Genomic DNA, 25592 nt, shown 5'->3' on the forward strand with positions numbered 1-25592 from the left:
TTTCTATTATTTGATACTAAACTCAATAACTTGTTTTCAACAAACTATGCAGGTTTAAGGTGTGGAGAAGAATGGAAAGAATTGGCTGGGTCAAGCGGAAAACGAATTAGAGAGTGTTAGAAATGGTAGGGGAGAAAAGGACAATTTTAGATATTATTAAGAAGAGGAAGAGAAACTTGTTGGGACATTGGGTAAGAAGGAACTGTATCATCTTAAATGTCGGGAAGATTTAGGCGTCCTGCACTCTACTCCGGCTACACAAATAAATGCATCAGAATTGTTTACTGTGTTATGTAATTATGATCTTTTGAAGACAAGATGCCAGTATCGTCTTCATGCATAGGTTTGTAGATCACTTGACCAAAGGCATCACGAACATAGAGTTCTCCACAAGCAGAGTACAAAATTTAGATATAGGTGCTCCAGCACATTGGTTTGTCCAGGGTCCCATATGGGACAGCGTACGTATGAAGGTATATCAGATTAATTGGATGAAACGAAAAACCATTGGCTAAATGATAAGTGAAGTTTGGGGGAGATATTCGAAAAGGGAAAAGAAACTATGGTTAGGACATTATTTGAGAAGAAATGACCTCGTTCGGACCATGATAGAAAAGGTAGGATAGGAGATAAATGGAAGAAAATAAGAAAACGTGCAACTGGCGAGTGATATTAAAAGGACAGTTGTGCACTAGCGAATGCAGAAAGCAGGATACAGTGGCGCAATCCTTATTATAAAAGGGAAAGATATCAGTGTGCGAGAAATGCTAATTCCTATTAGTTAAGGGTCTTCACTACAGCGAAATTAAACTACCGCTAATTTTAGAGTTTTTCTGTAATATCTTCAAAACAAATAAAAATATTCGAAAAGCAGAAACGTAGTGAACTAGACAATACAATTGTGCATGTGATACCTTTACCATAATTCACTTATCTGCTTTTGGTATGCCACTATTTACAGAACCCGCAAAAAAATGCTAGATCTATCTACAGTTGCAAATCGAAAGCAGATAGATGAGTTGTGATAGCTTTATCACATACAAAATCGTATTGTCTAGTTCACTACTTTTCTGGGTCCATGTTCCGTTAAGGGGGTCCAAAACTACACTGGACCCCTTAAGTTAACCTAACCTAACCTAAGAGAACCTAACCTAACCTAAGAGAACCTAATATAACGTTATATTATGTAATCAAACGAAAATCAATAGAAAGAAGTGGTGTCAAAGACACTGGACCCCCTTAACGGAACATTGACCCTTTTCTGCTTTTCGAAAATTTTTATTTGTTTTGAAGATATTACAGAAAAACTCTAAAATTAGCGGTAGTTTAATTTCGCTGTAGTGAAGATCCTTAATAATCGCCGCTCCGCTACGTTCCCTGCCTGCTCACTTACCTGCCTATATTTTAAAATAGGTAGTGATTATGCTGAGCATAAACGTACGTTGCTGTTTATTACTAAAACAAGGGCTGTATTAAATGTAAATAAGGTTGCATTTACTTATAAAATCTATAAGTATTTATTCCATGTCAAATACAACATAATTTAGTAACTTAGCAACATGAACACAGGATATAATACTACAGACAGTTCTACAGTGCAATAAGTAACAAGATGTACTTTCAAAGTTTTAACTGGAATTTCAATCCCGAAAAGACCATTAGGAATACCTGTGCGCAGGTGGGAGGACAGTATTGAGATGGATCTAGCAGAAATACGAATACAAAATAGAAACTATATTCAGTTGGCTAAGGATAGAAATCAATGGAGAGCTTTTCTGAACGCAGCATTGAATCTCCATGTTTCATCGGCCATAGAGTTAGTTAATTAATTAATGACGATTGCTCATTTGGTTCGGATTCCTCCTTTAATCAGTAGATCCACGTCTCATATAGCCTCGCTGCTGAACGGGACGTTAAACTCAAAATCAACTCAACTCAATTAATGACGATTTTAACCTACAACGTGCAGCGAGACGAAGTCTTAAAGAGAACAACTAGTGAATTTAACAAAAATCTATGTATAAAAGAACATACATTTTTGTTATATTTATGTTGGTAGATTTCAGCTATTGTTGATGGCAACGTCAGATGTATGTTAGGTGAATGGGCTAGAACCAGCCTTCGGGAAGATAGACAAGACAAAAGAAGTTACTATATTCACGTGTGTGCATCACGCAATAGTGACTACTCGTTCATTAAATTTTGTTTGATGTTATCTCGTTTTCTATAAGTTTAGAATTTAAAACATAATATTACATTCATCAGTTCGGCAAGCTCCAGTCTGGTACAATGTAGATTAATTTAATTTTGATTTGATCTTTAGTTTAGTGTCCATTTCAGGAGTAGGCTATATGAGATGTGGACCTACAAGTTAAAGTGCAATCACATGAGTTCCCGTCGGGAAGCGAACTTGGATCTCCCACGCCAAAGGTGTGTACGCTAACCGCTTAGCCACAAGAGAGCTCTAGACGAATCTAATCACGTATACTTTTCTTGTAAGGTAAGTTACTTCTTTGTAACACAATATGCATTACACAACTGTGTACTACTAAAATGAAGAATTTGAAAACAATCGTTTATACCTAACAGTCCAACCAAATTATGCAATTGATATCCGGTATTTTTAAAAAAAAAAAAAAAAAAAAAAAAAAAAAAACTTATCAGGAAAATTGGAGCGTTTAGTGAAATAGTAAACAAAGTTTCTATATGATAAATATTTTTAAGTTCAAAGAATAAACTCACAAATGTTTATTGATTATCACTTTCGACTTCTTCCAACTGGTATTTATGTAGAATCGTATATGATATTCATACAATAACTTTTGTATATCATATAAAATTGATTTTCCAAAATCTACACAAAACCCTACAACAGAAAACTGAGCGAAACTCTCTAATACTGCATCTCATTATATGATATTTCAGTATGTTGACGAATAAGCAATCCAGCAGTTGACCACATAGGACGGACTATATAAATATATACTACAGTGAATTGACCACTTTCTCTGATTTAGTAGAATCAAAAATAGATCTTCACACGTCGTCCAAATAAAGTTCAAAATAGACGACACACAAAAATATCCCAGCACATGTAATTACGAAAAGAGACTGGCCAGTTAACATTCTTTAAAAATCACATATCGTTTGTGCTTCTTCTGAAAAAGCTCTTTTCTCGTTTTCCACAAAGAATTATCCTCACTCATCAAGAAGCTGTAATGACCGAAAATTTCTTCTGGCACTTGGAACAAAGCGGGTGAAGAAGAAGTCCAAAGTGGTGTAATGTTCGTTTCCAAATGTTTTGGGTGGCTTAGAACAAGATTAGACACACTTGACAAGACGTTTGATGTTTCCCTTTGAGTAAAATAGAGCCGGGGGAGGGCCCACCTCCTTCTTCTCACAGAGACAAGACAAGACGCAAGAAGGAGTGCACCACAAGCCTTACAACAAAAGAGACCTAATTCATCTTAGGAACTTCAGTCTGATGATGCACATCGAAAGGGGAAATTACCAGGGCGGCAGCAAAAGCAACGCAAACATCGAATTGCAATTGTCATTCTTTTCCCTTACTTCCTCTCTCAAAAATTTATCGTTTTAGAGACTCGTGGTATTGCACGAAAAGTCACTAGGACTTCTCTAACATGTTGATCTATCTATTTCTGTCTCTCTTACAAGTAGAAAATGTAATACATCAAATGAAACTGTAAGTCATTTGGTACATTCTCTTACTGGTACATTTTTTTTTTTACTGTTGGATATAAAGGCATAGTTTGAATAGGAACAAGGCAATAACATTCGTATATAAATAAGCCCATAAAAGACGCACGAACATACATTAATCAACCAAATGAATTTGTCCTATCCATGAGCGCGGATCCCATTTTGTTTGGGCTTCACAGGACACATACCTGAACGAGTCCTCCCGAAGTCTAAATTATACAATATTCGGTACCTTTGCTAATGCTGTATTGTGCATAAAGAATCTCACACCCTAAGAAGAGTGGTTTCTAATAAAACTCCTGCTATTTACTTATTTGCTTATTTCGGATACTTTAAAGCGGTGGTCCCCAACCTTGTTTACTTGACGGTCTCCTTCGTAAACCCTACATACTTCAAGTCTCCCTCTTTCCTTCTCATTGGTTATACTTGTTCTTTGTCTGACTCAAACTGTGATTTCGGATGCAAGAGTGAATTTTCATTGGGCCGCGGTGGCTCAGTGGTAGAGCGTTCACCTCTGGTGCATGGGGTCTTTGGTTCGGTTCTAGCTCGCGCCAAGTGAGCTTTGTGGTGGACAAGCACCGTCTTCGTGGGTTTACTCGGGGTTCTCTCGTTTCATCTTCATCATCACCGTCTTCTTTAGTCTAACTGTCATAAGCGTGGGACGTGAAACTTAAAGAATTCATTTCATTTCATTTTTGAATTTTCGTATCTTCAATAAAATCAAAATAACCATATTGTCACCAGTTTTAAGTCTCTAATTACGTGGAAATCTCGAAAAACAACAATGTCAAATATGTAGTGTCTCTCAAGTTTAGTAAAGCTAAATTGTAAACGGTTATTATAAGCGACGTTTTACTCATAATTTCAACCTCCTCCCCCGTTAAGATGTGCGTTACTTGTTGATCTGCCTTCATATCAATTTATCTCGTACTACATTTGGTTGCTTTCTACACTAAACAATAACACTTTTTTGCGGCATGTTATCAGATAGTTGGCCGTAAAAATGCCTTAGTTTCGAAGAAATATGGAAAATAAACCAAATAAGAAAATTCAAATGGAATCGAATAGGAGAAAACTGAAAGTAGTTCTGAGTAAACAATTGAGAGCTCCATCGAATATCACCTGGAACGTTTCATTCCGTAATTGTATCTCTCCCTATCCCTTCTGATCGCCCCCTTCGACGCCAAGTGGATAATGCGTATGTTTTATGTATGAGATCCCTGATTCGATTGGATTCTGCTGGAGGTTCTTCCCTTGGGTACAAACTTGATTAGTCGTTCAGTAAGCTAGAAATCAACTACTCAACCTTAGCAACGAATTTGTTTTTACCGTTAATTATCTCTTTTGTTTCAGTACACTTAGTGTTTTCCACAAAATTAAATAATAAATAAACACTTAAGTACTGGCTGGGGCTGTTTACAGGATGGAAGAGATATTACCACACTTTCTGACAATATTAGTCCAGTGACTTTATGCGAGGTCTGTCCAGACAGAAACAGAACTTTCAAAACATAAGATCAACAAAACTGTTCTTGGCTTTCTGTTTTCTAGCGACGCATAGTGAGAAACTTCTCAAGTATTTCAACGATAGTTGCATAGTCGAGTCCTGCCTTGTGTCATTATGAGATTGTGAGCGTTGGAATGAAGTTGTGTTTCGTGTCTGTGGCGATTTCATGGTATTGCCAAAATGGAAATTTTAGAAGAGCAGTTTGTCTGCATGAAATGTTGTTTCTAGTTAGTCAAGACCTTTACATAAACTTTGAAAATATTGCAGGAAGTTTATGGGGGAAGAACGCATGAACCCAACCCAGTGTTACGAGTGGTTTTAACGTTTCAAAACAGGAAGAAGAACCATCGAAGGTGAGGGAAAATTAGACGTCCATCAATATCATTTGATGACGTTCATATTCAGAAAGTAAGGGATATTATACGTGGGGGAAAAAAGAAAGAAAAATAACAGTCCGCAAAATAACTGAGAAGTAGAAATCAGTAAATCATTCTTTCAAGTGATCTTGGTTGAAAAACTGAACACATATTGTGTTGCTGCAAAAATTGTTTCTAATAAATGAACAAAAAGAAATCTGTGAAAATCTTTTAAATCGTGTAAACGAAGACAATAGCTTCTTGAAAACGTCCTAATGTGTGAAGAGACTTTGATTATATTGAAACAAAGGCACAGTCATACTAATGGATGAAAAAAATCTTCGCCGAGACCCAAAAGAGTACATCAAACGTTAAAGTGATGCTTATTGTTCTCTTTGATTTTTGTGCTGTTGTTCACTCTGCATATGTCCCATGTGGTCAAACCATCAGCAAAGAGTATTATTTAGAAATGATGAGGCTTTTGAGGGAGGTTGTGGGAAAGAAGAGACCAGAAACTTGGAAAAATGGAACATAGACTCCTAGCCATTCAGTTCTCCTCATTAGAGAGTTTTTGGCAAAAAGCAATACGTCTGTTACCCCAATTAACCTAATCACCTGATTTGTCACTTGCAGACTTCCTTCTATTCCCTAAGTTGAAATCTATTTGAAAGACCATCGGTCCCAATACACAGAAGAGAGTTTAAAAAAAAAAAAAAAACACGAGATCTCTAAGCTATTCCAAAAATTGGGTTCCAAGATTCTGAAGACACGCTGGGAACAATATATTAATAGTCGAAGGAATTATTTAAAGGAGATAATTTTCAATTAACTTACACAAACGATAAGTACGGATATACTTAGAAAATTCAGTTTCTTTCTGGACAGACCTCGTATCTCCACCATCGCGTTCCAAAGATTTCCCAGAGAGATGTCCGGAACGGTAAGAAGATCAGAACTACATATTGTCCATAATAGAGACTCAGATGACGTCATAGCATCTCTGCCTATTCTGTTACCTGCAAACTTCAGCCTTAGAAAAGTGCAGATGTAAAATGCTGAGTATTCCACTATCAGTACGGAGCCTATATTTTAGAATTAATTTCTAACTATCTTTCAGTAACCACAAAATATATGTAAGAATTATCTACTAATTTTCGGGAGTACCTTTCATGTTTTCTTTTTACTTATGCCATTTATAAAGCAATAGGGCCATTCAGAGCACAAGGGAATCAAGTCCAATTACCAAAGTTATGAGAAAAAGAGACAACTTGCATGTACATACAAAGGTTAGTACTTATTATTATTATTATTATTATTATTATTATTATTATTATTATTATTATTATTATTATTATTATTATTATTATTATTATTATTATTATTATTATTATTATTATTATTATTTGTATGTATCCTTTAAGCTCTGAAAGAAGCTTGAGATGGAATATGTCCAAAATTATCTAACGTAGACTAGATTCAACTGAGCATAGAACGTTGCTAAGTATAAATATGATTACAAAACATTTTTCTTACATCATACTAGAAGATATCCGTTCTTCGCACGGGGAGAAGACGTTTCATTTTGGACATAAAGGGATGAACTTGGATAAACAGCATCAGAAGTGTCACTGTTCGTTTCAGTAACCCCGAAAACTATGGATTCGACACCAATATCAGTCATCTTCGATCATTTTTAAATATTTCCCCCTTTTCCTCCCCTAAGATAGGCTGTCAAAGTGAAATGATAAAAATCATCCCAGGCCCAAACCTTATTTATGTTGAAAATTTGATCGAGATCAGTAGGGTAGTTCAAGAGTTATTAAATCACAAATGTAGTCACTTTTATCTTTATGTGTTTTTATGTATCTCCCTTCCCCCTCCCCTAAGTTCCACCGTCAAAATGAAATAATGAAAACCATGCCAGACCCAAACCTAATCTATGTGGCAAATTTGATCAAGATCTGTCTCGTGGTTCAAGAGTTATTAAGTTTTATTTATTTTGATATATATCGCCCTATCCTACTTGTACAGTCAAAGTGAAATGATAAAAAAAAAAAAAAAAAAAAAAAAAACATCCCAGGCCCATACCTCATCTATGTTGAAAATTTAATCGAGATCGATTAGGTGGTTCAAAAGGTACGAAGGCACAAACATAGTCACTTTCATTATATTTTCTACTTAGAGAGTCCATGAAAGATTTCAAAACAAAAAAAAAAAAAAAAACCGGAGGAGTGTACCAAGTATTTAAGGTATTCAATGCACAAGGGAATCAAGTACACTTTTGACCCCATTTTGGACATATGTTATATTTAAGATCTCGATCTGAAGCTCTTTTCAGAGCTTAAAAGATTCATGTCCAGATATTATAAATAGTAACTGTTATAATTTATATAACAGTTTTAACTTTTCCATGTATTTAAACGTACCGTATATCTTTAAGTCTCTTTTTCTCACAACTTTGGTAATTGTGCTCGACTTCCTTGTGCTCTGAACGCCCCATTTTCCAACCAGTAGAGGGGCACATATTTGGTAGGTTTGTTTGTTGAAGATTTGTCGTTCCTTTTTAGGACCGATGCTATATGAGACGTGGACCACTTTAACGTGGAACCCAAATAACTGTAATGTGTTCAAATTTCAATGTTTTCTATCGAGAATCAAACCTTGGACAACGTGCACCAAAAGGATGCGTTAGCCACTACAGCGGGGGCGGGGAGGATTTTTTTTTTTTTTTTTAAGTTTGAGAACCAATGTTGTACCGTATAATTTCTAAATGTTGTTTTTAATGTTACTAATATGACTATTTTACATTTTGCAGGCTGGTTCCATACTTTAAAGGACTCGATACAAGATAATGTTCAGTCTTTATTAAAAGACCACCCCGTAGTTCACGGATAACATCGCCTTAGCAGTTGGCAATTGTAAATTGCCCTTGTCTAGAAAACAACCAAGTAGCATTATAAAAATAATTTGGCAATCTTTCTTTCCTTCCTTCCTTCAGTCATCAGCAGTGCACCGTTGCGAAATGGTCACTAACCAGATGATCAGAGACTGAATTATAAACACACATTTCCGCTTTGATTCGATTTAGATTGGTTTAGCTTTAAGCGATCATCACTATGTACTGAACTGTTCTTGCATCAGGGACTATATGGTGCTGCCATCTGGTAACTGTGACTAGAACCTCGTCGACTTGGCCCAAATCCATTTGGCTCGTGCTAATGTTTGTCTGACAGCGAAGAGGGATAGGAAGTGATGCGTCTACATCTTTTACTGAGGAAATCCCTATTTTTGCTTTCTTCTATATAAAAAGGGAAAATAAATCTAGATGATATCTCTTATCTACCGAAGATATGAAAGTAAAAGCCTATCCTACCCCTTTTAAAAATAAATAAACTTTCATAAATAGAAGTTCAGCCTATAGGCTACACATCACAGACGCAAGTAATAATTTTTACCCTTCCCCTTAAAATGCAATTCCTTTTCTCAGAAACTTCGTAATGAATATACAAATATAGAAATAGTTTGATGTACTGTATACCACTTTTTGTTTCCGCATACACATACACTCAGACGCAAATATTTTGGTTGGTTTTCAACCAGTCTAACCACTATGGGCCAAGGAACTTTTAGATTTAAGCAAAATCCAGACATAGGATTATATCCTGTGTCAATTAAATCTTATATTGTTATTACACGTTATCATCTCAGTCTTCCCAAAGCCACTATTCCAGTGGGGTTTCCGATGGCCCTTTATTCATCAAATTTGTCGCATCAGTTGTTTAAATGATTTTAGTCCCTAATTAATTATTGTTAATAAAATTAATTATGGTAAAATTGGATGAAAAAGTTCAAAAGAACACTCACGCTTAATGCATACAATCTTTCACACAATCTTGTAATCTCGAACCCAAACCTTCAAACATTTAACCAGGATGCGAAATCACAACAGCTAGAGTAGGAGAAGGGGGAGCAGAAATTTAAAACAAGAAAGTTGTACCGGAATGTTTCGAGATAGTTCGTATGAATTACTGCAGTTAATTTGCAAACCACATACAATAGTATCATTTTATTCACTACCACCCAAGAAAGTTATTAGTGGAGGGATTTTCTTCCAAAAATATAAAGTGTGGAGAATTCCTCCTTAGGATTTTGCACCCTGCATCTAACAACCATATAGTACTTCCTAAAGCGCAGTACAATATTTCTATTTATGTGTGCTGTATTGCTTAAGTACTGTTATCCTTAACCAACTTCCTTCCAAAAATATCATATATTGATTGTATTTTATTTGTGAATATATTGTTTTAAATATTTGAGCATTATCGACTTTACGCAATATTTGTCTATTTAATGGTTCTTGTAAGTGATGGAACGCTAGTATCTGACGTGCGATACACATTTCGATTCCAGGCAAGTGAGACTGATGGACAACGTGTCGGGATGCTTTCTCTTTGTGTCAATCTATCTTTATGTTAAGAAGCTTTCCATTTTCATTGACATTCGTTCATTTGTCATTTGTCTAAGTTAGCTTACAAATATAATCGTCTCATTTGATTTATTTCAATTTTTCTGCAAGATTTCACATACAACATTTATTACTCCAACGACATATTAATGTGCATCGAAGTCAATATAATAATGTCAGAAATAATGTCAGATAACGCACTATAATAAATAATAGTTGTATATTATGTGATTCGTTTTCTGTCTTTATATGAAATAAGGCGTGTATTTTTATTGTTGAAACCAAGTTGTGAATTCTACACCATAACCATACGATGTTCGTCATAAATCCAGTATGAGCTAGGATCGAACGCCTAACCGTGCACATCAGCAGAGTTGAGTACTCTAGTACTCAGCCACGCTACCCACGAACAGATTCGGAAGGTGTTCCGCATTTCACGTAAAAGGAAACGATGTCAGGCGGATGTAATAATGTTACGTTATTGCGCGACCTTGACTCAAGGAGCCATCCAACGTCAATTTACTGTAGTTACTGACTGCTTGACCTCATCAATTCCGCCCAGATGGAGGAGGGAGTGAATGAGTCACGGGAAACTCGCTTCGTGAAAGAATATGTGTCCGTATAGCTAGGTTATAAGACAAACTGGAATATAAGTATATTTGTAAGGTCTATAACTCTACTATATTAAAGACTGTACTTCCATTATTATTATGCATTTTCATATTTAAAACCTGTTGTGAGAAATGCTCGCGCTGTGTGGACTTTGTGGTGGACAAACACCGTGATTGTGGGTTTTCTTGGGGTTTTCCCGTTTCCTCCCACTTTCTTCATTCCACCGTTTCATTCATTTTTCATCATTACCGTCTCCTTTAGCCTAACCGGCATAACTGTGGGAAGTAAAACTGAAAGATTTCATTTTTTTCTGTTGTGAGAAATGATGACCGAATAAGTTGAACGGGAGAGTAGCTTCTGAAACTCCACTGAGCCGCAACATTAATTCATTACTTCATCATGGGTATTCCTCCATTATTGGTAAGTCACTTGCCGCAAATAAGAAGCTTCCATACTCCACAGTCTTCCGCTAACCTCTTCGTTTTCACTTACGACTTTTATGTTTTGATATCATCCATTAAATGAAGCCTCCTTCGCCCTATCCCTTCTTTCGTGCTACCATAACCTCTAGCACGTCTCTCATCGTACACTTGCACTCTTAAACAATGTCCCAAACCAGTTTCTCTTCCTCTTCTTAATAATATCTAAAATTGTTCTTTTCTCCCCTACCATTTCTAACACTCTCTCATTTGTTTTTCGCTCGACGCAGCTAATTCTCTCCATTCTTCTCCATTCTCCATTCTTCTCCTCTCCTTTCTCCCCGCAGTATTTTCGCCGTTAAAGTCACTCTGACCACGCCTGGAACTAATGTTCAAGTTGCCGTACCAATCATTATGAGTTCCACGAACTTGGCTACTGGAGAGATGCTGCCTTTTCCCATATACACTATATACACTATCCTCCTACAACGCTGGACAGATTTTCATGATCTTTGGCACATCAGTGGTCCCTGGCCTAACTTAAGTTTTTATCATATCGGTTTTCCGGAAGGGTTTATTCAATAGGGTTAATGAAGTTCAAGAATAAATGCGAAAAATACAGTATCTCACGACCCTGTCAAGTTAGAAAGATAAAACTTTCTACATAAACTCCTCATTAAAATATGGGGGCATGTCACAGCGTTATTGAACATTCCTGTTTCAAATAGAGCAGGGGGTATTTTATGTATCTATAAATTAACCTTCGGCTAGCTGGGAACTTCGTCCTAGATCCGCTCGTTTGCTCGGTTTAAGGTCTCATACCGATTTTTTTCTATCATTACGATCAATAGTAAAGAAGTTATGGAAGTATTAAATATTAAAATGGCTACCATTTTCAAACAAGATGGCGTATCGAAAAGTACCATCAAGTTGTAATAAATCTAATGACAAATTTTCAAAGTACAAGTAGACAAGAAAGAAAGAAGATCAAAATATAATGCGTTTACTGTGGCAAGTAACAGAGTTTCATACATGTTTAACTTGTTTTCCGAATTTATTTCATACTAACAAAATACACGTTCATTGCATGGGAAGAAGGGGAGAATAGGTTTCATTTTGTACATAAAATACTAATGGGGATGAATTTGGACTAAAACGGCATCGAAAGTGTTACTGTTCATCTAAGCGACCTCAAAAACTATAAATTCGTCACTAATGTCGGTCATTTTCGATCATTTTGACATATCTCTCCCTCCTCCTCCCGAAGTTATGGGGCTCAATTTATATTTAAACAGCATCGGAAGTGTCACTGTGTATCTCAACAACCCCGAATACTATAGATTTGACAATAATATCGGCGACTTTCGATCATTTTTGAATATCTACCCACTCTCTCTCCCCTAAGTTGCATTGTTAAAGTGAAATGATCAAATATGCCTAGGCTCGAAGCTCATCTATGTTGAAAATTTGATCGAGATCGGTCGAGTGGTTCAAGAGTTATTAAGTCACAAACGTAGTCACTTTCAATTTTATATAATAGATTAGATTAACAATTTGAGTCCCACATTTCGAATACTTGAGTTTTCTTCCGCTTTTATCATTGATATTGTGAATAACAATTCTTTAATAAACAAGAATGCTCATTATCGAGAATAACCTACTACTTCACATGGCTCGAACATGAATTACTAAAGGGCCATGTATTAAATACTTTTAAATCTTTGTTTAGTTATCTTCATCCTATTTTCACCATCATAACATTTCTATAGTCATATTTTATCTACAAATGTTTTGAGAAGGTGCACAAAGAACGGCGAAGAGATTGGTGCAAAGATGTAGGCTATATCTCACCGTTGATCAATATTTTTCCTGTTTGCTTTCTACACATCTCTGTCCAATAATTGCTTCATCTTTTCATTGCCCTCTTTTTTAAAAAAAGAAAAAGTTTCATTAATTAATTTTACTTTATGTCCTAACGTAACATTTGAGTTATGAAGAAATGTTCGTAGGTTGTACATTTCTTTCCTACTTACTATTTACTTATGCCTCAAACCACGCCGGAAATTACATCTGGTATATAAAGATGGTGTACAATCAATTCTGCAAGATTAAACAACTCTGTCCTCTTACCTAGTCGATTGCTAGCTGACATACCTATAGTGTGCACTTATACTTACGATTAACCTCCGATGAGAGCACAGTCTTTTCGTTTTGACCCAATATTATTACGTAACTGTTGTCTTCTCAAGTAAGAATCAGCGAACTCCAATCTACAAAGTTAGATATAAGATTTGGAGTCGACGCATTGACTGTACATCATTCAAATTGAACATGTATTACCAGGTCGGCCATGTCCTTTACAGACTGAAGCGTCAAAGAATTTTTGTTTAGTATGAATCCTTTCTTAAATTTCATGTTTCAGATATCTGTCAGATGAAGAGGCCTACTAGATATGTACGGACATGCAGTGAATGCTAGTACTATTGAATGAGATACACTATTAGTATTATGTTAGTAGCATGTGGTATCAACATTTAAATACAAACAAGTACTTAAGTCGAAAGACTATTTAGGGAACCCAAGGCATGACGAAGCCCATAATAATATTTTGAACAACTGATATTTAGTGTTGATTCACAATATGAGCTCCCGTGCAACCGAATAATTAATGCGTATGGACACAGGTGACGAATTTTTCGATATTGACAATGAAACAACTGAATTAACATTATAGTAGAAACTTGAGAGAGATAGAAGCAAATATAATAGCGCCACCCCTGAAAGGAGATATTATTATGGTTTCTTCAACAACCTTTTAAGGCCTTTGCTTTTGCCTACAGGTATTTTTGTTTTCTGAATTCTTTGCATTTCCTTACTCGGGATATTTTGAGCTAACTGAAGATTCAAAGAACTGAGATAATATGCAGTATGGAGCATTCCTTGAAGTTGTTGTTGCATAAACTGGGAGAATAAAACGACCCTGACTTCCAAACACACACACATGCAAACATACACTCAATTCGCTATTTGCAGTAGCTTTTTCTTGTAAAATGTTACATTACTCAACAATAACAACTATCATTATCCAGTTTCCTGAATCGTACTGCAAAACAAAGAATTCTGCGAAAACTAATAATAGAATATTATAATCTTCCCGAGAGCGCTGCATGTTTCTGAGTTTCAGAACAAAAGATTGTTTTATTGGAGAAAATTATTCTTTGCAAAGACAGAGAGAGAAATTTTAACTTCAAACTAAAGTTTTTCCAGAGGGTTCAGAATGTAGCTCCAGTTATAATAGCTAGATACTCCGAGGAAAAGTAGATGTTATAATCATATTATCTTCTTATTCAGAAAATGTAGAAATAATACTACAAAGAGGAAAAATACAATCATTTTCCATTTATTCGCTACTCTCCATTTATTGTATTTGTATTTTAAAGCAACAACATTTAACTGTTTATTGATTTTGAATTGTAAACTTAATTGAGTGAGAAAGGCAATTCTCGCAAAAAGAATAAAAATAAAATAACACAAAATAAAAATAAAAAGTAGAGAAAGAGAGAGAGAGAGAGAGATTTCCCAAGCAATATATTTCAGATTTGTATTAAGGTAAGGAAACAAGTTATAATCGAATTTAATATACAATTCTTTCCGAGACATTACCATCAAGAACTTGACGAATTCAGAGAATCTTATGTGAACAAATAATAATCTACAAATTAAAACCATAACACTGGTCCGCATGGATATTGTTGTTTCGAAAATTTCACGTGGACTACATGTTTTTGAGGTCGCTCATTCAGAATCTAGGATTAGTTTGAACCTAATAGCACTTGTTTGCTTTGTAGTTAATCAAGTGCTACCTAGATAGCAGCAGTGCCTTTGTAAGCAATTATGCAGCTGATGTAGGTATGAGGAAAGAAAATTAGTTACAATTTAGTCCACATAATTGACATTTATTTTTGTCTACAAATTAAATTGTATAACTTGCACAAAAATGTCCCAGGCAATCTCTGGTATAAATTCTTTTGCAGGTCATAGATTGATTTTTTTTTTTTTTTTTTTTTTTAACATTAGGATTTCAGTTGGATTTGCTTCTTCTGTGTTAATGTGCTCCTGTACTGTAGACAAAGAAGAAATGGCACGTCGTGGTTGTAAATATAGTCCGAATGTGTTTTGTTATATTTACGGTGAATTTGTTCCTAAGAGACAACGACAATGCTCCTCGGAATTTGTTTAAAAAGCATATTACGCTTTTTTCATATAAAACTTCGTGATCAATCAAAACCATAGGCTGCACATAAAGTGCGCCGTTCTTTTGTTGAATCTCTGAGAAATTGGAATAACGAAAAACAGGTGTCTATGCCGTTTGGAATTCCTAAGGTTTCTAGGGACTGAAGAATGATACTCATGCTTGTTACTTTTGCTGTTGTGAAACTGTTGGCCTCAATGCTAGAAATAAGAAGAAGGTAGTTTACCCAAATATTTAATCAGCTATAGGGCTTGTGGGTCATGGTCCAGACATTCCTATCCCAAAACATTCATCACTACTACAGTGAGTTAGTGATTCTAGTTTGCCAAGCCAGAAAAGTGACTCGTAGAAAATGACTTTGAAGCGCCTAGTTGTTCATCTCAGCCTATACTTCTTCACAAAATGATCTTAATGATTTGGTTCCGAACTTAAATCTGTCGAAGGAGTCAGCTAAAGTTCTTAGTTCTAGGCTTCACAAAAGAAACCTTCTGGCATCTGGAACGACATTTGCCCGGTACAGACAGAGAAAGACAATTTTGACCCTACTTTGTACAAGAATCTCTTGTGTACTGTTGTGATGTGTTGGATTTGCTTAATAAGTTTTCCTCTACTTTCCACTAGCTGGAGACTGTAGATTGTAACAAAACAAGTTTAAAATGTGTCCTTTTACACAGTGAAAATAAGTACCCATCTGTACCTATTGCCCATTCAATTTCAATGAAAGAAACGATGAAATTAATTCTAAAGAAATTTAAATATCAAGAACATGGGTGGGAAGTGTGTGGTGATTTCAAGAGTTTGAGCATTTTACTAGGACAGCAATTTGGATATACGAAGATGCCATGTTTCATTTGCATGTGGGATAGTAGCAGGCTTGTATCCAGGGGGTCTAGGGGGCCGCCCCCCTAAATTTTTGCTATTCCTCCTATACTTTTCACGGTAGGCTTGCAAATGAACTATAATATGGTGATGAACTATAATATGGTTGGACCGGGCCCCCCTAACTTTAGCCCCTCCCTACATTTTTGGGCTGGCTACCGGCCTGGATAGTAGGGCAAGAAGTGAGCATTTGAGCATTGAGTAAAATGGGAATGGCCATTATGGGTACTTTGGAATCCAGGATCTAAAAATATTGCACATGAAAGTTTAGTTCGTTAGGACTAAATAATACTTCCACATCTTAACATTAAGTTGGAACTCATTAAGCAATTTATGAAAGCATTTGACAAACATGGACAATGTTTCAAGTACTCGTATATAGAACATTTCCATCCCTCTCCTACGGAAAAGTGAAAGAAGGCATGTTTATTGGCCCCGATATACGAAAACTTACGGAAAACAGAACTTTTAAAGCAACAATGAATGAGGGGTGGATCAAGGATGGACTTCTGGGGGGCGGTGGGTTGTAATACTGCTACTTAGAGCGATTTTTAAGAGCTTCAAACTCTGGGATGGGTTTTATTTATACATAAAATAAGAAAGTTTCCTCTTTGGATCCACCCTTGCAATAAATTCAGCTGAGAGAGATGGCTAGATGGCATTCAAAAATGTAACAGAATTTTCTCGGTAACTACAAAAGTCCAGATTAAAAGAACATTGTAGAAACTATGTTGTTAAAATTTCAAGAACTCGGGTGCGACATGAGTATTAAGATACATGTCTTGCATTGACATCTGGATTACATTCCAGAAAATCTTGATCAAGTAAGTGAGAAGCAAGATGAGAGATTTTGCTAGGATATGAGAGATATGGAGCATAGATACTAGGGGAGATGGAGTGTTAGCTTGATGGCGGACTATTGCTGGAGAATGAACAAACAAATGGCGGAAGAAAAGCATAAGAAACTCACCAAAGCTTACAGAAAAAAGCGTATTTCTATTCCCATATATAATATATACATACTAATTTTACGGTATATATTGGATTGGATTTTCAAAGTCAATTTGCGGGAAAACCTAGCGTGATGAGAAAAAGCGGACTTCATTTTCGGAATCAGCGAGTCAAGAACTATTAAATTCATCCATCAAAACGAAAACAACTTTCAGATGGTTTTCATTTGCAGCCCTGTGATAATTGTTAAGCCCTTGTTTCATAGTTTTTGAGTCCCTTAATTGTCGTATAGGCTAAATGAAATGGATGATTAAGGAATGTGAATGATCATGAACAATTAGTGGAATGAGAATGTGAGAGGAAATGAGATACAAAAACTAGTTTTGTCTTTGTCACAAACAAGTTCCTTATCATTGAAGATTAAAACAAGTTTTCTCTTTTTTTAAAAAAAAAGAAGAAAAACGAAATTTAACAGATGTAGAAGGAAAATGAAAAAATAAAGATAAAAGAGCTAGTTGCACTGGAATTGCAAATTGATATATTGAAAATGAAGCTCGATATTGAGTTCTATATAAAGGATTAAAATCTATCCTCTGCAGATGTGTTTGCATTATCTTTCACTAACATAATAGATCATTATTAAAGAAAAAATATACACAACGAGATTGTATTTGTAGAGTTTAGACCTTTCTGAGTGCGAGTGCTTTTTCCCTCCTCTTCATTGTTCATGATGGGGTATTATATTGAAAATCGTGGCTTTTAAGATTTGTTCTTTCTGGAGAAAACGGGGGGGGGACCAAATGATCCCATTACATGAAGGCAGTTTACTACTAGGGCCGGCCCTGTTAGAACTAAATGATCTTTTGTTGCGGCTAAAATGAAAAATGCTTCGTGTATACGTACTTGTCGCTATCCTGTCTAGAAGATTATTTTAAAAAGACCGCTAATTACTGTGAGAGAATGAACAATTTTAGACAAACATTCTATTCTGATATCAGGAAAATTCCTTAGATTAAATAAACAAACCAATAAATAAATAAATAGAAAGTGAGAGAAAGCGTGTCAGTCTTTGCTAGTAAATACTTGTACTTTAAAAAAGACATAGACACTCGACATATTAGTAAAACTCAGGATAAACTCTTTAAAACTGCTCGCATATCAGGCCAATAGAATGTATTTTAAGGTTGTATGAGTAATGCCTTTCGGCCGAAATTGGAATCTTTTTTTTTTCCTTTTTTAAAGGCTTTCTTCTAATTTTTTACAGCAAAAGTACGAACATTCTTTGTGTCATTGATAGAACACATTTCTCCACGGATAAAACACCTGGGCAAAATCTTGTGTGACTTGTAGCTTGTTTTGCTCGAACATGCTACAGACTTGCAAACAATTCGTTTTATCTGAAAGCGGACACTTGATAAAAAATGGCTCTCCTTTCGTCACCAGCTGCTTAGTTGCAAGATAATGAGGAGCATTATCATTTGTCTCTTCACAACGGATCGAATGAGACATCTTCTTTATAGTTTGCATAAAGGAGAAGAGAGTCTCAAGAATTATCAATGGTGGTGTTAGTTGCCAACTTCTCTACTTTATATGTATACACAAACAAACAAAATTCATGACCAAAACTAAATTTGTCAGCACACTTTGTGAAAATTTACATTTATAAATTTGATACAGAATTGCTAAGCATAATTCCACATAGGATTAGTATGAGTACGAAAGAAGAAGGAAAAAGTATACGAATTCCTGCACCTATAGGTTTGATGTTTATTGACATTTAGGGTTCCTTTTCAGCCCAGAGGTAATATGAGACGTGAACCTACAGTTTAAGGTGAAATCCGAAAATCAGCATGCATTAAAATTTCAATCCGTATATATCCTATTCTGTTATGGAACCGAAATGTTCTTGAGTTGTATTTACAGTATAACACCCAGGATATCTACATGATTTAGTTTTGCTTCATATTCTCAAACTACAGCAGGTTTAAAATATCTTTAAAAAGTTAATATATATTTTAAGTTAATTTAAAATATAACAGTAAAAAAATATTTAAAAGCGTTATTTTTATAAAATTCGCAAAAAGGAGGAAATAATTGTTTTGGTGGGGTAAAATAATTAAATAAAACTAAGACTATAAAAGTGTTTTGCGTGAATGCTTATAATATAACAAACAACATAGAATCGCAATCATTCACTTTCATTAATCATCTTGCCTATCTCCTTTAGCTTAGAGGCATAAACGTTCCACATTAAACTAAGAAATTTAGTTTTATTTTTTTAGAAGTTTCTTAAATTAATAAAGACCTAAAATATTCAGTAAAAAGACAATGATTGGGTGGCAAATAAGTAGTTGAGTTGATTTTGAGTTTATCGTCCTTTTCAGCAGCGAAGCTATATAAGACGGGACCTAATGATTAACGTAGAATCCGAACCACATTTGCTCCGGCAAGGAATCGAACCCGTCTCCCACGCCAAAGGCGCGCATGCTAACCGCTTAGCAAATATGTAGTAATAAGATTATGTTAAATTAAATTAAATTGGGTTGTAAAGCTAGAAATACTCTAGTTGATATTAATTCACTTATGGTTGATTGATTGGAGATGAATGGAGAAGTTAGCGACGAGGCTAAGGATGATCAATCATTGTTTTGAGCCTTGCTATATATTTCATTTCCTTGCCAGTGATTCGTTGTAATTTAACTGAGAAATTTCCTTCGTAAATTCATAATGATTCTGGGTCAACACTGAAAAGCCTTTATGTGGTATATCCAGGAGCATATTTCAGACAGTGCTGTGGTAGTATTGTCCAAACCACATGTGTCCCCAACGTTGGCAAGTCAGATGCTGCATACTGATAAGTTTCTACAACTTACTTTGCAAAAGAATTGTCCACCGCGAAACCTTTCATCATTTGTAATATTATTTATAAACTAACTATGCTGAATCTGAAATGAACGTAGCTAACATGTTTTAGTCTATATATATATATATATATATATATATATATATATATATATATATATATATATATATATATATATATATATAAGTAAGTAAGTAGGTAAATTTCTTTATTCTTTCGTAGAACATAAAAGGCTTGACAAGTTTTGAGTTCCCGATTGCATACATACACAATCAGTTTCACACACACAAAAGTTGTCCTTGATTGATTTTTCCAAATCTTTATTACAAATAAGGTCATTTTGTATTTACTCCTCCCATCTATTTTCCTCTAATTTCTATTGCGACAATTTGAGTAAGATCAAACCGCCACTTTGATAGGCTATTTCTTCGTAAACCAAAGATCGGCATAGAAAAATTACCGTCACATGCGCATCAAGTAAGTAAAGATCTACTTGCATGTGAATTTAGACCAAAATCGAATGAGTTCCGAAAAGTACGGTATATAATAAGTACGATATATACTGTCCTTGCGATAGAATTTAAAAAATGAAATGGAAGACAATCTCATTGGCTTGATAGAATCGAACGAACGATATGTCGATAGACTTATTATACGCAATAATAATAATAATAATAATAATAATAATAATAATAATAATAATAATAATAATAATAATAATAATAATAATAAATTATAGACTTCATTTTTATAAATGCCTCGTCCTTGCACAATACTATAGTTCAATAAAAATTTAAAATTAAATTTTAATCATAATTTTGGGCAGTGTTTCTATAACAATATTGTGTCTTGTCATCTCGTCATATCATTATATAATAAACTTATAATTTGCTATCAGTTTCGTCTTTAATAGGTTATCATGGTTTAACATGAAGGATCAATTTTTATGCTTACAAGAAAAATTAGTATTATTTTTCGATTTTCTCGGAAACTAAACATAAGGATTTACATTCACCCATATAAGTTTGTTTAGCTTAATGAAGTCTATCAATTTACATATGTCTAGAAATTCCATATTTTTAAACTGAAAAAATCAGGAGAACCTCTGAAAATTTACTGTATATTGATAGTTATGTACTTGTTTCTTGCCTAGATATCAGAATGAATTAAACAGTAGATCAACGCTCACCAACAGTGAGTGACAGAGAATAGATTATTCCTCTTAGTTGAGTATTGATGGTTAATAAAAACGGGATCTCACAAATTACGTTAACTTATGTTTTAGTGAGAAATCGGGACACTTGCAGTTTCGCATAATTTCTGGGGGACAGATGATGTGAATCCCAGACTGTTACGGTTAATTGAGAATCTGCGGAATCTAGATATATATAAATCGCGTGTTCAAAAAATGGCTCGCATGGACCACAGAGCATTATTCTACAAGTGAAAATAAAGCGAAAAATATACTAGTATATAATTGTATACCTTTCGGGTCCTCGTCTGGAAACGCGAATTGCTCTTTATAGCAACATCGCAGATAAGGAACCATAAAGTTGATCTACCTATCCATCAAATAATGGCATCGATTCTTTTCAGATAGAAGTTAATCCCTTTCTGCATCATATTTTTCTTTTAGCGGAAAAAATTATCAGTATTGGAAATCCCCATATGGGAACTTGAAAAATGAATTAAAACTTGAATTTTAGATTTTTCACTTAATTACGACGAGAAATAAGTAAGTGCCATATACGACACACTTACAACTCACAAAGAGCATGCCAGATGACACCAAAATATCTTATTCATACACGTCAATATCTCACACAGCAGACAAAACAGTCATTTGGTGCCTTTGATAAATCACAAAAAAGCTAAAGTGAAAAAAGAGTATGTGCCATATATGGCACGGCATGTGGTAAGGGGTTAAAGTCGATATACGTTGACACGAATACCACTTGTTAACGTAATAATGGATGTAACTGGTTGATGGATTCATAGAGAAATGTTAACGGTTCCAAGTTAATATACGATGTTGCCACATAGTGATATTTTTGGTTTCATATAGCTACTGAAGGAGGCTCCGGAGGGTATACCATCATATAATATTTTCGCTTTATTTTGACATGAAGAATAGTGCTCTGTTGTCCGTGGGCGCCATTTTTAGAACACCTTATATATGTCTCATCTTTTGATTTCTTTTCGTTATTTAAAAATATATCGTAGAATATATAACTAAAGAAATATTTTAAAAAAACGTTATTTAAGAAGTGTGTCACACGTATTTCTCAACTCAGACTTGTCTATGCTTGTAGTATTACGCATACAGAGTTTTCATTACAATTAATGGATTTTTTCTTTTATCGCTTCAATACAGCATATTCCTAAAAATACGAATTTTTCCCAGAGTTCTAATAGTTTTTCTATTTACGGTTTGCGTCTAAAGAGAAGTGGTTTGATTGCAAATATGTAATTACTATCTCAACCAATACCATAAGGGAGCACAATGGCATAGTGGTAGAGCGATCACCTACTTGGTGCTAGAAGCACCTGGTTCAATTCCAAACCAAGTAAGTTTGTGGTGAACACTATTGCGTCAGTGAGTTTTCTCGATGTTTTCCTGTTTCCTTGCACATTATCATTCCACTACTTCTTCCATCATTATTCACTTACCTTAATCACCTGTCTGCTTTGCCTAACGGGAATAACCGTGGAACCTAAAACCTGACATTTGATTTTCATTTCCGAGCTAACTATATTAACTCCAAAAGGCTCTCCTATACAACCTCCAATATTTTCATAAACTAATATTTGGTGTAAATTCCTTTTAAATCATAATTAAAGTAAGATATGCATTTTGCGCAACTTTCATGGAACTTTAGTAATTCTTATTATAATATACAGTATAAAATGAATTTTGTATCATCTATAATTTGTCAGTGAATGTTGCATACATAAACGCATTGATTAGGAAAGGGTTACTAGGCAGTTATCATTATCACAATATTATCCTGATATTGTTAAATTGTGCGTAACCAACCATTACAGAAGCACATGTTGTTAACCTGTTCACACAAACAATCGGAAGGTTATCAGTGCTGTGTATGATACTTTCTCTCTATCACTTATATACAGCACTCAGGTATTTCACTTTCAATTATGGAGAGAAAATCACTCTGGCTTTTGTTAAGTATAATGCATACGGTTCATTAAGACTACTGCAAACGCACATTTATGTTGCATGTGCTGGCACGTGCAGTTGCTGTAATCAAAAGGAAAGAAAATTATATAATTGCCTGCATAATGTCTAATTTCCACTGTGGAATCGATACATATTTGAAATGTGAAGAATGTCTTCATGTATGCATAGACTACAAATTGCCAGAAATAAATATCTCAGGAATCTAGACATTCGTACCAATTAATATATCTTCTTGTGTACAACAGAACTTTTAATTTGAATTCAGAGGCGGTATTTATGTTAATAAAAACCAAAAAATTCCAAACAAGTAATTAATGACATAATAACCGTCTTGTGATTGATTTCAACAATAAAATAATAACATATGGGCAAGTTAAACTCACGAAAGACCTCTTCATATTCTACGAGCTATTGTGTACTATTTATCGCATTCTGTGCTTGACTATTCCCTTTTTACAAGAAAGACAAAGTAGCTTTGAACATGCTTATACATTTTACAATTACACGGGTTGAACAACTTTCTGCCACCGTTCACGATAGTGGGAAATATGAGATCTAGTTCCAATAAGATGTAATAACCTATCACACTTCAAGGCAACGCACGAAAATAATTCAAGGGACGTTTCCAAATGGTGTAATGCCTCGACCTGATAGCATTAGATGGCCTCCGAGATTGCCAGATCTCACAATTCATGATTCCTTTAACTAGAGTAACCTACAGATATTATATATCAAAATAAATCAATAATAATAGTTGTGCTGAAAGAAAACATAAATATGGTAATTAGTAATTTCTCAGAAGAAACCGCGTGAAATTTATATAGAAAGTATGGATTTGTTACTGTAGTGATATACTGTAAATTTAGTAATACGTTCAATATTATATTTGATTGATTTGATTTGATTTTGAGTTTTAGCTATATGAGAAGTGGACCTACAGTTTTAACGTGGGATCCGAACCACATAAGTATCCGCCAGGAATCGAACCAGGATTTCCCACGCCAAAGGCACGTATGCTAAACGCTTAGCCACGAGGGAGCTTGTTCAATGTTATATTTCACACTTAGTCTCATATCTGTCGGTTTCTCATATATACAAAAATACCTTTTCTAAGATGTAAGAGGTTTCAGTAATAAATAAAATTTATTCACTATTATTGGGACTCCCTGTACTTAACAAGAAGTAGCGAAAGATTAGAGTTCATCCTTCCCCCCTATCTAGGCGTCCATATACCAGATAAAAGAACATAGTTTAAAATACAAGCCACTAATCCATCTGCAAATGATGGCACTCAATTTATGTTTCCGAGAACAATTACAGCTTTTTCTCCTAATTAAACAATAGCAAGAAAAGTAATAGAAGTAATATTATTGTGAGTATTCTATTTCACAACAGAAGTACTTCCCCATAAAATACAGTATTTATTTTGCTCTTCTTTCTTTCACAACTTCATTATAATGATTGAGGATTGCAAAATCTTATACACGAGCGTAGGTTGTCGTTGTTTCAGAAGGGAGGTACCACCCAAAAACATTGATCCTGGTCCCACTCTCCGGAAGATGGTGAACCACACCCTTCTACATCACTATTTGAAAGACTGTCTGTCTGACGCTATTAAAAGCTCTTGCATAACTAACATTTCAACACGCGAACAAGTTCGTTTAACTGAATATAAATTTCAAAACGTAAATTATCGGCGTAAGATGAATTCCTTCCAAGTACTCTAAAATATATAGTAAATCTATAGATAGTATTGTTTTATTGATTCTTTTGCTTTTGTTGTGTGTTCAAATGCAGTGATGATTTCAGAAAATAGTATCCAGGGAGGAATTTCAATACACCAGAGGTGAAAAATAATATTACGAAAATATTGGAAATGTACATTGAACACGATAGGATAGCATATATATAGTCCCAGGGTGGGGGGAGGAATTTTGCAGCTCTTGGGGAAATACCCCCGAGCCATCCCTTGAAACCATCACTGTTCAAGTGAATTCAAAAAATCACTGAAATTTCACTAAAATACCAATTTCTTGTAAGTCTATGAACTTAACAGGGTAAACCATTATTAATCTTCTCTCTTTGTTTAGAGTTAACTTCTATTAAGCCTATATGAGAAGCATCCATGGAGCTTAAAGATGAACCAACGAGCTCCACAGGGAATCAAATAAGGATCTTCCCGAATCGGCTAACATTTCGTCAAGAGGGAGTCCTAAATGTTGTCTGTCTGCCTGTTCGTCTAACCCGATATACGTCACTCGCCTAGAGAACATACCAACCCAAATGTGTTCAAACCAAATTTTAAACTTAAGGTTCTGAAAGTATTTCCAGAGAATATTTTCACTCTTTTCCATCAAAGGTGGTTAACT

The 25592-nt window shown here is 34.9% G+C and overlaps 1 protein-coding gene across 1 annotated transcript in view; it reads right to left on the bottom strand.

The window, feature by feature from the left end:
- Positions 1-25592, bottom strand: part of LOC145689749 (uncharacterized) — a 506237-nt gene that overhangs the window by 446721 nt on the left and 33924 nt on the right. The gene's annotated exons all lie outside the window — the stretch shown is intronic.

Source organism: Thermobia domestica, chromosome 1, assembly GCF_964235325.1.
Source record: "Thermobia domestica chromosome 1, izTheDome1.hap1.1, whole genome shotgun sequence".
In the NCBI taxonomy this organism is placed as follows: Eukaryota; Metazoa; Arthropoda; class Insecta; order Zygentoma; family Lepismatidae; genus Thermobia; species Thermobia domestica.